Here is a 14,332-nt window from a genome sequence, read left to right on the forward strand (position 1 = left end):
CTGGAATTACACTACACTTTTATGACACCATCTTCCAAAAAATGTTTATCAAATGCTTTAAAAAATATTTTATTTATTATTTTTTTTATTTTGTGTGTGCAAGTGAGTGTATTGCCTGCATGTGAGTGCACCTGTGTCATGCAATGCAGCGGAGGTCAGAAGAGGGTTTCGGATTCCCCTGGAACTGAAGTTAAGGATGGTTTGTAGCTGTCATGTGGGTACTGGGAATTGAACCTAGATCCACTGTAAAAGCAGTCAGTGCTCTTAACTGCTGAGCCACCTCTCTAGCTCCAGACTTAAGGTTTTCTATCAAAGGGATGGGAAGAAGAACAAAATGACAGAGTACAGACTGCTGGACAGAGCAAGGCCTTGGCAGAAGTGTCCGGGAGAAGAGCTGGCTCTTAGCCTGTCTTGGGGTGCTATGAGGGCTGTCATTAGCTTGGTAATGAGAATGGTTCATAGTCCTCAGAGGCCCTCACTCAAAACTACAGATGACACACCTTGGTTCTAAGTCTACTCCAAGCAAGCACACAAGAAGGAAAATCCAACAGTCTATTTCACCTGCAATCTGAAGGAAATGAATTTGCTGCCTGCCAGGACCAATGCTCTGTTCCTGACAAATCTGATCTCATTTTCTTTTCCCCACATGCCTGTTGGCAGGAACCTAAGGTGCAGAAAAGTTAAACAATTTATCCAGTAAGTGTAGGAATGGAAATCCAGCCTGAAGCTAATGCCAAAGCTCTTACCGCCATGTGTTTTCCTCTGAAGTTCCCAAACTGGCTGAGGCCCCACTAATAGGGGACCAAGAAACTTGCAAAGACCTCACGTTTGGTGGCTTCCTGTACTGAAGAAGAGTCAAGTCAGCATTATTTGGTTGTCCCTAGAAGACCTAAAATATGGTCCTCAAACAGCTGGCACTATGCTATGGATCCAAGTTAGACACATGAAGTAAATGTCTGCTAGTGTCCTGGACCTTGCTAGGATTGAGGCTTAATCTGAAACAGGGACTCTACTCTATACTACTTAAAACACATTATTAGTATATTATTAAGACAGAAAAGATTAGCCTGTTTTAAAACTATGTGAATCTTAAATATGATGTCTTTTGCCTGCCAAGTGACAACAGTCAGGATGCTTCTGTTTAATCTCAATCAAAAATTTGGGTAGCAAACTACATGACAGTTGCCAATGTGTACAACTCTTTGGGCATCAAAACCTGCTGCAACAGAAAGCCGAGAGTACAAGCACATCTAAGGACAGGTGTGGAGGTGCTGAGAAGGTAAGAGAGCCTTCCTAAACAGCATGAGAGTCTGACAGCTGAAATCCAGGAAAATTGCTTTCAGTTCTTAGTTTACAAATCATGTTCTTCCCATGAAATTTACTGGCTCTAGCATCACAGAAGCACAACTGTTTCCAGCTTTTTAGATGTTATAACTCAGAAAGACTGTTCTTTTTGTCTTATTATTTCAAAAGTAACTAAGTTCTTTTTGGTAGCATTGAACTATATGTCAATGTGTGGGCACAGTCAATCAGTTACACATACCGGAAAGTTTTTTTTTTTGGGGGGGGCACCCTTCTGACCCAAGGAAGGAAGAAGTTTGAGTTACCATTCCCCAAACAGACAAGTGTATACATTTGGAAACAGGCTATCTTCCAAGTGTCAGTGTTAATTATTCTAACACGATAAATCAAGGTGAAAGAAGCTGTGAAAGGAAACCAAAGCCACATACCAAAATATCTCAAGTTGGCCATCTACAAACAAAATAATTGATGACTTTCTTCATAGGAATGAAGAATACAACACAGCCAATTCTGCAGTGATTCAGGCCAACAGCACCCTTTCCACACTCCACTGAAATTCAGCTAACATGAGACCTCAGAGGAACTGCCTTCCACCTCACCACCTCACCTGTATGTGCAATGTTTCACTATACTGGTTTTACAAGATTTTTTTCTTGTTCAAAAACCACAGGATGCAAAAGTGGCATGACGAACGTAATGATATTGTTAAATGCTGAAGTGAGTCAACCAATGATTCCAGGACACTCCTGGGTGCCTATTGCACAGAAAGATGAGCACCAGGCAACTCAAAAACCTATATAAAATGATTAAATGATGAAAGGGCATTTATACTGACTAAACAGTCACATACTCATTCCATTTTCTGGAAAAGCTTCCACCAAGCCACTGAGATGTTTCTACATTTAAACTTAAAATCTAGGATGTACAAGAGCAGACTGCTTCCTGAGTGATGCAGGTTGAACATGCATGAGATTAAATCAGCTAAAAACACACTAGGACTATGATATTTTAGTATTAATATATACTAAGTTCTAGTACACTGCATGTACACGGCTATAGAAGCTTGAAGCACTTAAAGTAGAAACATTAGTTTCCAGTGGTAGTAGTGTAGTATCTATTGCCCAAAGGGTAGAAGGAATAACGGTAACTGCTCAGGGGAGTGGCAAGAGGGCAGACCATGAAGAGCTGGGGAGTGGGTTCACACCTTAGCAAGCACCTGTGACAGCTAAGTGAGATCACTGGTCTCCACACACTAGTTCCAGGCCACTCATGAAGATACAAGGGACTACTGGTCATATTAACAACTGCCTTGGTAGAGTCAGATTTGGCAGATTTAACCCTTAGATCCTCTCCCTCAACTTCCTTTGAAGCCCATCATCTGGGGAGTCTCCTGAAGTTCCCAGCTCTTTCTCCTTGGGTTCTTCATCTGCTAACAGGAAATGTGTTGAACTCATAACATGACCAAATACTAGCTCTTTCCCTAAACTCAACAAACCATTGTATAAATGGGAGGATGGTAATAAGATTCATCTCTTTTCTCCTCCTGCAAAGGTATGTTTTTGGTTCTTTATCCTTGGACACGTTAAGTATTGGAGACAAAGAAATGTGGATTTGGCAAAGTCTGGGGCCAGCTTGCTCCACACAGGCTCAAGATCAACCATCCCACACAGAAAGAAAAAAGATCCCTTTTCAAGACAAACCAAGGAAAAAAATACACAGGAATAGAAGTTGCTGAGGCATTTTTAAGTATCTTTAAGTAACACACTTCCAACTCTCTGAAGTATCATGTAAAACGGTATTACCTCATATTAGCTGTTTCTCCAGAAACAAGTCCATCAGGTCCTTTCAAACAGCTTTGACCTCAGAAGTCTTCCCAAGTAAGAAAGATGGCCAACCCCTGATGGTAATTGGTGGAAAGAGAAGTGAAGATACCAGTTCCTCTAAAAAGCAACAAATCTAGGCTGGAAGATAATTTCCCTTGGGTGTCTTGTGTTTTTGCAAGTCTTGAAACAAATTACAGTGACTCTTTGTTCTGGACTATCATTCAAGGATATGTGCATCGGCACAGTGACTGATAGTGTCTCCTTCCAAAGTAAGCAGAAGACATGCTTATTGTCTAGCACAAAAGATTTAGGATCCCCAACTCAAAGTTTCTGGACAACTTATTAAATACTCACATAGCCATCAGCTTTGGCCAATTTGTTTTAGCAGTTACCTCCCCCTTTGTGCCTACCCATCTCCACTGGTGGGCATGGGGGCAAGGTGGGAACTCATCTAAAACAGACTCTTGCTGGCCAGTAATCCCAGCACTGGGGGAGGCAGGTGAAGCAGAAGAACCAGGATTTCAAAGCCACGCTGGATTAAATGAATTCCAGACTAACCAGGGCTGTAAGCAATACCCCATCAAGGAGGGCAGGAGCAAGGAAGCTGCGGCTTATGCTGCTCCTGGGCCACGGGGAATGCTAATTTCCAGTGCCTCTGATATCAGAGTCCTGTGCCTGGGAAGACCCCACCTGAGGTCCTTGTAGTTCTTGATCATCTCCCTCTTTCAACTAATGAGCTGCTCACATGTCCTTAACTGCAAAAGAAAGTACTAGGCAGTACTGTTCTAGTCAGCTTTCTTTTCCTCTCTTTAAAAATGGGACAAAATCTAACTAAAAGCTACTTGACAAACAGCAAAGCCAGACAAGTGATACCTTCAGTCGAGTTCTTGGCCAGGATGGATAAAGGCTCTTCCAGACAGTAACCCAACATACTACTGGAAAAATGAACAGCAGACCCCAATTCTATCCAAAGGAATACTGACAATGGATTGCCGTAGATGAGGAACAGCTGATCCTCCAGGAAGAGGGACCTCTGGCTGACTAGATTTACCAGAAGGGTGGATAGGGGGGAATGGATGGGGGTGCTGACAGCACAGTGGACAGTGGCAGGGATGGCAGAGTATTGAGGCTCTAGTGGGAGAGGAAGGCTGTCTATCTGACGAGTTTGTATTCATGCTCAGATGCCGAGGAGCTCAGAAGGTGGGCGACTGTGACCAGTGATAGTCATGTATATAGAGATTGGAAATGCATGTGAAAACTGGATAGGGGGGAATGGATGGGGGTGCTGACAGCACAGTGGACAGTGGCAGGGGTGGCAGAGTATTGAGGCTCTAGGGGGAGAGGAAGGCTGTCTAGCTGACGAGTTTGTATTCATGCTCAGATGCCGAGGAGCTCAGAAGGTGGGCGACTGTGACCAGTGATAGTCATGTATATAGAGATTGGAAATGCATGTGAAAACGTCTCAATGTCAATTGCCTTGGAATGAATTCTTCTGTATGAAACTGTGTGTTTTGACAACGAAGTGGAGATCTTTTTTAAACGTTGGAACCTCATTTAATTTTATGTCTTATAGAGTTTATAATGAGTAAAAGATTATATAAGCATAATAATTCATCTGTAAACCTAGAAATGTGCAGCCAATTTTGAAACAGATGTACCCTAGCTCAGAAACATGTTATTGAATAGGTTAATGCTGTTGTAATGAAATGCTTCTTCTAATTAAAAAAAAAAAAATGGGACAAAATCAAGGCAAGGGCACCACTGGCCGGCAGATAGACACTGCTCTTGTGCTTCAATGCTCTGACCTGGTTCTGCAGAGACCCCTTAGACTTCTCGATAATAAGCTATGAATAAAAAGGTGGAAGAAAGGTGCTAGAGAAATGGCTCAGCAGTAAAGAGCACTGGCTGTTCTTCCAGGGGACCCAGGTTCAATTCCTACTGCCCACAGGGTGGGTAACCATAACTTCAGTCCAGGGGTCCAGTGCCCTCTTCTGGCCTCTGTGGGCATTGCAAATATGGATGCACTTATATACATGCAGGCAAAACACACACACACACACACACACACACACACACACACACGTGAGAAAAGCATCCTCAAACACCATCATTTTGTTGCTATTAACTTGTATCAGTTGTCATCCTTTTCAGCTGTTGCTGGCATGTTGTAGTTTGCTTATGATAAACAGATTTATCAGTAGAGCTTACCTCTTACCTTCTTCTACCAGACACAAGAACATACCACTTATGTCCACTCACCCCATCTCCCTGACTTGGGCAATCTATTCTCAGGGAAATACTCATTCTAACATTTATCCAGCTTCAGCAGGGTCCAGATTTCCATTATGGAACATCAGACCAGTCTTAGGAGGGAGATTTCTCAGTTCTCAACCTATCCATGAGCTGCCCTCTACCCAACCTCGCTCACTGCCCTGGCCACATAGACTCTGTCTTTATAACATGTCAATGAATGTGGAAACCTAGATAGAGTTCCCTCCTCTTTCCATGTTAGACCTCCCACCATTTCTCTTCATTCTTTTGATAGTATTTAGCAGCTCTGGATCTAAAGAAAAATGGATGAGCCAGTTTCGGTAAACCAATAGCAAGCACATATAGTATACATTATACACTCCAAGTTTCTTAAAGAATAGGGTTAATTTTCTAGTTTATTAACTATGAACCAGGAGCCTCTGCTATGAAAACAGTATGATTTTATGCACCACAATTTTAACTACTGATTTAAGTCAGGCATGTTCTGGTACAGAGAAAATTGGTATTTTCAATTCCCTCCCCTTTCCTCCTAAATAACCTACTTGTATTTGGCAAGAAGAAAAACATGCTTTTCCAGTGACTGCATGTTCAATGCCTCTGGAACGACACTGGGTTGCTGCCCTATGGCCCAACAACATGCTCTTTGAGAACTAATTATCAACCAAAAATGCCATAAAATGGGCCAGCAGTTCTACTCTACTCACACAGTGAGCTATTTTGGTCACTTCAAATACAACAAGCTTTCTCTGGCTACTCCTTACATCAATTAGGAAATTACCTGAATTTGCTGTGATGCTATCTGTAGACACACATAGAAAAGAATGCAGACATCCAGGAAGAAAGTAAGGGTATCCTATTCTAATCCAGCAGCAGGTCACAGCAAAGCACTCCAGACCCAATAGAGACTGGTCCCCACTGCGAGGCAAAGGTTGCAGATACAAAAAATTACCTTAAACTTCAAAGCATTAAGAGGTTCAGCGTAGATACTATTAGAAGTCATTTTCATGCTTCAAGTGGACTACACAATTCAAATATAACAGAAACAACGCTTTATTTTTAATTAAGATTGATAACATGAACACTGGATTCATCAGTGAGTGTTAAATGGGAGAAAAATTTGGATTCAATGGTGAGAAGGTTAAGTGGATGCAGATCCTTTGAAGGATATTTTATCAAGAACTATTGGCATTAAAATGCACGTAACTTTCACTGGAACAGACCACTTTTCTTCGTTACTAATGGAATGCTGAGTCTAAGTTGGGTCCAGCTTTTGAAATCAGATGTAGCCATCTAGCTGAGTTCTGAAAGTGGAATTATACGGAAGTAGAAGAGTTCTGTGAACTTTCAAGGAAACTGTGTAAAGCATCCAACTTGGGTGAGAGCTAAGTCCCTTTGGTCTTTCTGCCTTCTCTTCCTCTGACTGATCTGTATTTGTATGGACCATGAGGAGTCCTTGAGGATGCAAGCCCCCTGCTGAGACAGATGGGTACAATATAAGAGGAGACTAATTTCTTTTAGTGGCTTCTATTTTTCTAGATGGGATCTTGTGGTTTTGCACAGATTTGCACCTCCCATTTGGCAGGTTTTGAACTTCTGAACTCAAGTGATCCTTTTGCCTTAGCCTCCTGAGTGGCTGGAACTGAAGGTTGGTTCTATCACAGCAGGTCTAGATCAATCTTTTTTAATTTTTATTTTAATTTTTTATGTGTATATTGCCAGTATGTAAGTGTGCTTGTGTCATGCAATGCCCACAGGTATCAGAAGGGGGTCAGGGCTTCTTACACCTATGTAAAAAGCCAGGTGTGTAAAAAACCTGTAATCTCACTTGGGGAGACAGAGGCAGGAGGATCTCTGAGGCTTACTGGCCAGTCAGCCAACCTGAACTGGTGAGCCCTAGATCCTAAAGACCTTGTTCTCAAAAACAAAATGGTCAGCTCTTCAGGAAAGACATCCAAGGTTGACCTCTAGCCTCCACATGCATGAACACACACTTGCACACACCCACAGATAAATAAATGTATTGTTATAAACCTAATTCTAATCGGAAGACCTAGCAAATCCATTAACTGTTCTGATACATACTTCTGCATGTGGTATACATACATAGAATTTCTCTCTGCAGATATATTAACTTTATAATAAAAATAGCTAATAATAAGTCTAACAGTGACTAGAAGTTTCTGTTCATATTAAGATAATATAATAGGGCCAGGCGTGGTGGCATACACCTTAAATCCTGCAGAGGCAGGTAGATCTCTGTGAGTTCTAAACCAGCCTGGTCTACAAAGCTCAGGCCAGCTGGGGCTACAGGGAAACCCTGTCTTAAAAAGATCAAAAGCAAAAAACAAAACAAAAACAAAAATAAAAAAAGATAACACAATAGGAACATCAAACAGAAAAGGCGTTTTGCTGACCTCTCACCTACCTTAATGTTTGCATCACCGGGCACAAAGTGCTTTTCAAGGAATAATTGCATAAATGCTGAACACTGTTATCCTCTGATGTTCTAAGTGGCAAGGCATGCTATAGTCCTGCTGGCCCGAGAGTTTTACAAATTCTGATGGGGAGGCCATTGAAAGCAGGGACTCAGTGTGAAGGCCGTGTCTCAAAGACCTTGTATTATGACCAGGTTCTGAACACTTATTCCTGTTTTGGGTCAACCTGTATTTTAAGGGAAAAAGCACTTTGGGGGATTCAAGACATAAAGATAAATCAGGGGACAGATGGTGGGGAAGAGAATAGTCTTAACTTTATGGTAACAGAAAGCAGAGGACTATTTCTACCAATCATGAAAATTACATCTGGGCCACTGTCTTAGCAGTAATTTTAACATAACTACCAGAAAATAACCACCAACGAGCATAGGATATCTATAAAATAGCACAGTCAAAACTTGCACAGAGACCAAGGCAGATCTCTGTGAGACTGAGGCCAGCCTGGTCTACATAGTGAGTTCCAGGCCAGCTGCTATAGGGAGACCCTGTCTCAAAAAAAAACATAAAACAAAAAGCTATGCCAGTATTCTAAATAGTGCATGCTACACAAGAATGCAAATTTCACTACATTAAGATACCACCTGTGTCAACTCTTCAACTCTACAGGGTGAATGTTAAGTGTGCCTATGAAGGTCTAGTAAATAGGGCAGCATTATGCTTACCTATGCTTCCTAATTTAGCTAGTATGTAAGAAAGACATGCTACGAGCTTTCTTAAATATTCTTAGGTATGCAATGCAGTCATTAAATGTGAGTACAGTGGGCATGCCTAGAAGACAAGGTACCTAATTTATTCAGAAGAAAGTTCACTTGGTAATTGATATTTTATGTAATATTATGCACATTTTACTGATGCATAGCTCCCCTAAGCCAGTGTGGAATGAGTCAGGTCTGCATTCCTATCTGCCTGCAGTTCAGTACTGGATGATTCCATAGCTAATGAATGGGAACTGCCCCAGGCTGAGATAAGCAATGCAAATCCACAGAATCATTCTTGCTATCTGCCTTTTTCCTCCTACAGGCCAGTCAGGAAGTTAAGTGGAGCAAAGAGCAAAGAGAAGAAATCCTTGAGTTGCTGTGGAGCAGTTCTCGCCTTCTGTAACCAAGAACACATGCTACTAGCAAATAAGAACAAGACAGAACATAGTGGTTTCTTCTGGGTTTTGTTCATCTTGTTTTCAGAACCCAGCCATCTCTGCCTTCATACAGATCTAAGAACAATTGTTAGGTACATAAAAGCGTTTGCACTAGTTTGAGGTGGCCTTAAAAGTTCAAAACAAAAAAACAAGTACTGTTAGTAAGCTATGGAACTACCCTGGTCCCTCTTATCCTTCCCAGTCTCCTGGCCCCTTTCTTGTCCATTCTGCCTCTAGCCAGCTGAATTTATATTAAATATGAAAAGTCTATGCTGGCTGGGGATGAAGAACTCATTCTTTACACAAGAAATCTTGCAAGAATGAACTAAAAATGAATCCTCCTCCATGGAATAGCATTACACAAACACTGGAGTGCAGTAAAATTCCTATAGTAAGGCTTCTATTAATATAGACTATAAAAAGGGGGAAAAGAGAATTTTCCTTTATGACAGGCTCTCACTGTGTAGTCCTGGTTGGCCTCAAATTCACAGAGATTAAGGATGTACGCCACCATACCCAGCCCAAAAAGAGAATTTAAAGTTTTGACATTGTATGACTTGGTGTCTTTGGATTTGGAAGTAAAGAACACACAGATGTTCTTCAAGTTAAGAAACAGGTTACTTATTAGATTATGTAAAATATACATTCTGTTCTGGATTCTGCAAATGAGCTCAAACTGTGAGCAAAGACCAGAAACCAGCAAACTGAAACAATAACAGTAACTGATGTTGCATTAGTTAGGGATAAACTGGCTTTGTGAAACCACTGATGGACTTTCTAGAACCACAAACTGAGCTCAGCTGGACAGGGCTGGAGACTCTGACCTATGGCTCTTCTCGCCACCATCCAAAACAATGCAAAAATTCAATTTATACTTTTACTTATTACCAAACACAAATACTTCTTATTTTTCAAGATTGTGTGTCATCTGCTAGCCTTCAATTTGGGAGTGCTGCTGAATATTTGTTTTCTTTAACTTTTTCTTGATTATCAAAGTAATAAACGCTGACTCTGAAAATCTGGTAAAAACACTAAGAAGCAAGACAGGCATTTTTGGGGGTCAGATTTTGCTACTTATTTTCTGTAATTTTTGCTTATATGAACAAGAATATCCTGGATGTTGACCTGATTTCATCCCAAATTAGTATTATATACATTTTAAGCGGTGTACCCTCAGGTGTTTCTAAAAACTTCCATGAACTGTACTATTCATTGTTTAGTTGGATGTTGCTGTCAAAGTCTAAGTTACTAAGGATTGATACTTCAAGCTCCATGTATTCTTGCATTCTTCTTCCTAAATTCTATCCAGAACACTTTTCCAGAGAGCCCACCTGTATGGGCAGGTCTTTTGTTCTGTTTTTTAAATCACCACTAGGGACTGAATCTAGGCTTTGTGCTCGTCAGGAAAGCATTCTACCACTGAACTCTAGCTCCATTCCTCTTGTTTTTTTTATTTTGAGATAAGGGCTTATTAAGTTGCCTAGGTTGGTCTTGAACTCATTCTGTAGCCCAGGTTGGCCTTGAACTTGTGATCTTTCTGCTTCTGAGGCTGGAGTAAGTGAGATTACAGGCTTGTGCCATAAGGCCTGGTTTGACAGGCTTTCTTAATATGATGAGTCATATTTGAATTCAAGGTACTAGATTCAACTTACGTATCAAAACAATCTTTTTCACAAGCAAAACACCTGAGGGAGATTTTGATTAGAAGTTCCTTTGTTGGTTTTTGTGTTCAGAGTCAGCTGTGGCCCTTCCACTGGAGGACACCACTCACATACTCTTTTTTTGTTGTTTTTTGTTTTGTTTTGGTCTTTTTGAGACAGGGTCTCCCTGTAGCCCCAGCTGTCCTGGAACTCACTGTGTAGACCAGGCTGGCCTTGAACTCACAGAGATCCGCCTGCCTCTGCCTCCCGAGTGCTGGGATTAAAGGCGTGCGCCTCCACGACCGGCTCACTCACATACTCTTAACAGCAGCTGCTTATGTACTCACCAGTTCGTGTTCCATCATGTTTGCAATGGAAGCCACAGGATAAGAAGACAAGAGCTACACTTTATGTATCAGTCATCATCTTTGCCTGGCTGATTAATAAAATGTTATTACCCTGCTTGATACAAAAGGAAAATGGCACAAAGAAACTCTGACTGAATTTTAGGATGGGAGGAAATGTTGGCACTCACCCATCCCAGTGGTTTTTCAGCTGTTTGTGGAGCCAGAGACTCCTCAGGGCCCTCAGAACTAGATCAACTCACTAAATTCAAAAGTACAAGATTTACTGAACTGATCTCAGAAAGATTTTAAGAGCATCGATAAGAATATTTGGGCTCTATTATTGATGGTGAAGTATTTTAAGTTAACTCAATAATATATACTCAAACATGAGGAAATAAAACTTAACTGAAACAATCTTTTCACAGTGAAATACTGAGTTTCTAAATCAGTAACAATGGTTGTTCAATACCTAGCATAGCGCTCAGCATGTAACAGTGCAAAAATACATATTTGTTGAATGAACTTATGACTGAATGAAATTCATCAACTTTGTAGGGGGAAAAAAATCAGGATAGAAGGACAAAACCAAAGCAGAAAGCAGCAAAGTGCCCATAAGGCGTTACTACAGCAAGCTATATGATTAATCACCCAAATTTCATATATACTAGTTATACATATGAAATTGTGAAAGATCAAACCCAAAATTAATTAAATATTTAAAATACACTACATAACAGATTAAAAAGTTCATACAACTGGAAATGATGTGTATTTTTCTAACATCTGGATAAATGGAAAAAAGTCCATATGAAATGCTGATATATTATTGGTGAAATATTTATTTAGCATGCATTGAGTACTCATAAAAGCATACCTATGATCCAAATTGAATGTTGATCTTATAGTATTCCAAACCCTAACATAGGTCCCTACATAAGGAAGTACATGGCTAACTAGGGTGGGAACTCCCATTTCAATTCTGCCTACATGTGCTAGCACCTAAATATGGCACCTGAAAAATTCTCCTGCCTGACTGTCCCAAGGCCTGCCATGCTACAGCCCTCTTATATCCCACAGTATTATCTTTACCTTTCTTCTCCGATGACAGATGTTCCTATGAGCATAGCCTACCCACTTACATTTATCTGTTCCTTCAAATTCCCTCCCGGAATACCACTCCTGCAGGAAGACTGGCCCCACCCAGTTCAGCTACCTGCTGTGGTATCATCTGGAAGCAGGCAGCCATGTTAGAACAGAACTCTTACATGGGGTGTTCTGCCATTCTGAGCTAATCTCAAGGTCAAAGGAGTATAGTTTTCTGTTTGATGCTGCCTCTCCAAGTAACACTTACTCTGTGGTCTGTCTACTTTTTCTGTACTTCTGAGTAACTGACAGAGCTTGATGCATACAATATGGTCTTCACGGGAATAGGAAAAATCTAAGGTTTATGCTATAGGGTAAACCAAGACCAAGATAGATTAATCATCCAAAATTTGTTCTCTAAAAATTGACATGCACTTTTCTGGAAGAGTTAGCCCACACTTAAACTATTCGAATTAATTATAAAAGGATGGATGCCTGAGTAGTAGTTTTAGCTGACAAAAAAATTTGAGTGGGCTCAAGGAATTGTTAAAACTCAACCAGAGAACAAATCCTCATACCTGAGGCAGAGAATCTATATCTGCTCCTTTCAGAAGAACCCTGTTACTTGCTGTCACCTGAGGTCAGGCGATGCAGCCAGCCTTAAGTAGAGTTACTACTCACTGAAGAGACTGCTGAGATCAGATTACAATAATAAAACAGCTTTATAATCTCATTTCAGTCCAACAAACTTTTGATTTCATTTATAATACCATAGTTTATATACCTAGAGGCGAAAGCTTGTTCCAAAAGTCAAAAAGCTAATGTTGACTAGTGTGAGAGCTAATGGGTTTGTTCTTATTTCCTTCCTCAGAGAGGGGCACCTGGCATGGAAAGAACAGGAAATGAACCTTACCCACACCAAGGCTGTGGGAAGCAGGCCTGAACCCCAGCCTTCAAGATGAAGAAGCAACGGGGTTCCAGGTAGAAAGGCCAGGCCACGGGGTTATCCTTTTTCTTGGTGTATTCCCAGGAAAGGTCTCCTGCAGATTCGGATTCCAGTGGGAGCTTAGCCACCAAGCTGTGGCCATCCAAACAGTGCTGACACCTGGCAGTAGACAGGGATTCTGGGTGGTCTATGGAATTGTACACACCCAACATCATTAGCCAGGACATGCCCCTTTCCTGCTGTTTTCCTACCAGAGGTCTCATTAGCAAAACCTCAAGAAAAACTGTAGGATGAGAGAATTACCATGTAGTCTCTCTAAAGAGACTGAACTGCCAATCTAGAAACAATAACTCATCTTTAAAAAGTCATAAACTGTTATGCTGGCTCTTACTGTTCCTTGTCAGAATGACACACTATTAATAGAAAAATTGAATTTAAAGAAGCAAAACTTCTACAACACAACGCTTATTTAGGCCTTCTGTTATCTTCCAGGCACCTAGAAAGTGCTGGAAGTGGGGGAGGAGGCAGGAGAACACAGCCCTCTTTTTATGCAGTTATTTAATTTTTGACACCACCTGAATAAAATTCTAAAATGTAGGAGCTTTAAGAACCTTCAGACTGGGCTGGAGAGAGAGTTCAGTGTTCTGCCAGAGGAACTGGGTTTGATTCCTAGCACCCACATGGCAGCTAACAACTGTCCCTAACTCCACTTCCAGAGGATCCAACACCTTCTGGCCTCTGTTGGCATTACACACATGTGGTGCACTGACATATATTCAGGCAAAACCACTCACACACATAAAATAAAATAAAATTTAAAAAGACTTGTCATTTCAGGGATGGCGCCATAAATGTTCTGAAAACTTGTACAGCCACACACTGGTACTGAAAAGCTGGATCCATGATTCCTATCTGTGCCTCAAGGTGTATTCTTTTCTCTACACCATTCATTTTTAAACTTGTTTTCTCAATCTCTGGCCTTCCTCCCCAGAAACAAAGAGAAGGTACTAAGTGCTAGTCATTTTAGAGGTAGCCTGTGAACTCAGCATCAGAGCCATCTTCTCAGTGCTGAGCTGAAAACTGCTTCAGTTTTCCCACTTAGTGTTCTACAGGAAGGTTAACTGGGTTAGCATACAGATAGCCAAGCACTAGTGGAAGCAGCTTTCTTTTTCCTGAAAAGTTTTATCAAAGGAACCAGATATTATATATCAAAGTTTTGGTTTTTAAAAAATTCTTTTTCTTAATGAACAGCAGACCCCAATTCTATCCAAAGGAATACTGACAATGGAT

At 40.9% G+C, this 14,332-nt stretch overlaps 1 protein-coding gene and 1 non-coding gene across 2 annotated transcripts in view; one reads left to right on the top strand and one right to left on the bottom strand.

The window, feature by feature from the left end:
• The window catches only part of Foxo3 (forkhead box O3), a 114,265-nt gene that overhangs the window by 32,603 nt on the left and 67,330 nt on the right, over positions 1 to 14,332 (bottom strand). The window lies entirely within an intron of this gene.
• On the top strand, positions 2,841 to 2,972 carry LOC115067588. Its single transcript, XR_003846976.1, has one exon. It is a non-coding gene; the product is annotated as a small nucleolar RNA SNORA38 (small nucleolar RNA).

The sequence above is a fragment of the Nannospalax galili genome, unplaced genomic scaffold, assembly GCF_000622305.1.
Source record: "Nannospalax galili isolate Female #2095 unplaced genomic scaffold, S.galili_v1.0 scaffold646, whole genome shotgun sequence".
In the NCBI taxonomy this organism is placed as follows: Eukaryota; Metazoa; Chordata; class Mammalia; order Rodentia; family Spalacidae; genus Nannospalax; species Nannospalax galili.